The sequence below is a fragment of the Fukomys damarensis genome, unplaced genomic scaffold (genome assembly GCF_012274545.1).
Source record: "Fukomys damarensis isolate Sample0158 unplaced genomic scaffold, DMR_v1.0_HiC HiC_scaffold_23, whole genome shotgun sequence".
NCBI lineage: Eukaryota > Metazoa > Chordata > Mammalia > Rodentia > Bathyergidae > Fukomys > Fukomys damarensis.
Genome location: NW_022900935.1, coordinates 11,002,674 through 11,005,057, shown reverse-complemented (window position 1 = coordinate 11,005,057; position 2,384 = coordinate 11,002,674).

Sequence of the window (2,384 nt, the reverse complement as noted above, 5' to 3'; positions counted from 1 at the left end):
CTTTTTTTTTTTTTTTTTTTTTTTTGAGACAGGGTCTCACTATGTAGTTGAGACTGACCTGGAACTCACTGTGTAGCCCAGGCTGGTCTTGAACTCAGAGCGATCCTCCTGCCTCAGCCTCCCCAATGCTGGGATTATAGGCGTGCATGCCACCACGCCCAGTTCAAACAGCCACATTTCTGACAGTCACTGATTTTGGAGAACAAGGCTTCTCAGTACCATGTCTCTGCTGTCAACTGACGAAAGGAAGTTTGGTGGACTCACCGTTGCCCAGAACCCCTCCTTGACTCTGTCATCTGGATGAAAGGGCCACAGAGATCTCCAATCTTCCTGCTCCAGGTGTACCCAGCTCCCTGGGCCCCACATTATTGTGAGGTTCACTTATAACCCAAAGCCAAATCACAGTCCCTCCTTGGGGTTGGGGAATCCAGAGTCCCAGCTGGACTGTGGACTCTGCCAAGTTGGTGCCATCTTCCTCTTTCGCCCATGCTCGACACAGAATATCAGGAAGTGTTCAGCCCATGTTCCCTGAATGTAATTGTTGGTAAGTTTTCTAAATGCAAAGAAAAAGAAGCGGAAGGAATCGATCAAAGGATAGTAACCATGTAAGAGATGTGGAAAAGTGGGAGATTTTTAAAGCGTGGATTTCCCAAAATGTCTTTAAAATGTGACTAATATTCCTGGGCATAGTAGTGCATGCCTGTAATCCCAGCACTAGGGAGGCTGAGGCAAGAGAATCGCCACAGATTGGAGGCCAGCCTATGGTGCATAGTAAGTTCAAGACCAGCTTGAACTGTATAGCAAGATTCCTGTCTTTAAAAAAAAAAATCACACAATACTAATATTCTCAAAACAAAAAGGAAGGTGTAATTGTTGGCTCTTTTATGATTAAAAGAATGATTTATTTATTTTATTTTATTTATTTTGTGGTACTGGGGATCAAACTCAGGACCTTGTACTTGCCAGACAGATGCCAGAACCACTGAGCTAAATCTTCAGCCCAAAAGAATGAATTATCATTATTTTATTATTAATTTTTGTACCCGGAATCAAACTCAGTTCCTTGCACTTGCGAGGTAGACAGAGGAACCACTGAGCTAAATCCCTGGCGCAAGAATGAATTATTGACATTTAATTTTTATTTTCGTGGTTTTTGAGTGTGGGATTACAGTCATGTGCCATCATGTCCATCTTGAGACTTTAATGATTTTAAAATGAGAAGGAGGCTGGCCATGGTGGTGCAAGCCTGTAATCCCAGCACTTGGGAGGCTGAATCAGGAGGATCGCTGTGAGTTCGAGACCAGCCTGGGTTACATAGTGAGTTCCAGGTCAGTCTCAACTACATAGTGAGACCCTGTCTCAAAAAACCAAAAGAGAGAGAGTGGGGGGAAGGAGGAGATTGTTAATGTCATGTGATTAAAAACAAAGTACTACAGGGGTAGGAATTGAGTTCAGTGGTGCTGTGCCTGCCTCGCAAGCTCAGGGTCCTGAATTCTATCTCCGGTACCTCCAAAAGAATACAACAACAAGCAAAAAAGCATTACAACACTCCTCCTTTCTTTCTTTTTTTTTCCTGTTGTACTTGGGACTGAGTTAAGGGAGCATTGCACTGCATCAATAACCCTTTTTATTGTTTTTGAGACAGGGTCTTGTTATGTAGTTCAGGCTGGACTTGAATTCATTGTGTAGCCTTGACTGGCCTCAAACTCACAGTGACCCTCCTGCCTCAGCCTTTCCAGTGCTGGCATTACAGGCGGGCACCACCTCGCCCTACGTCCTCCAGCACTGCCTCCCAGCGACATGTGCTACCAGCTCCTTGCCAAGGACGTGAATTTATAGATGAAACTATCGCCCTGAACAAAACCCAGGAAATGGAGGAGCTGGAGTTCATCTCCATTTCACCTGGCCCTAGTCCTGCGCCCTTGCCACAAGGTCATAATAATTGAGTGTCAAAGAGAAGACGAGCTCCAGTGTTTCAGGGGCTCTGAGGCAGAATTAGGAGTAAAGGTTTCCCCTTGCCTAGTGCCACCCCCTGGCTGGCGCCTGTGCCGGCTATGCAGCCAGTGGGCGCTATACACAGCTCGGTCATATCCCAATTTGAAAGAACCCTACAAATTCTCAGTCCTGAGAGCGATGTAAAAGGAGGGCAGTGTAGAATACATCTATATTGTATTTCGGAATTTTCTGATGTTGTTGAATAATGTTTTTATTTTTTACCAAGCGGCTGCTGGTGAAAACCGGTGTTGGGGCCATGGGTAAGCTGAGATTCCTAGCAACTGGCTGGTGCTGTGGAAAAAGTTGTCATCTGTTGGACAGTTACTCCCCGAGCAGGGAGTGGGTGCCAGGCCGTGGCTGCTCGAGAGGAGGCCCACTCTAGAGGCTGT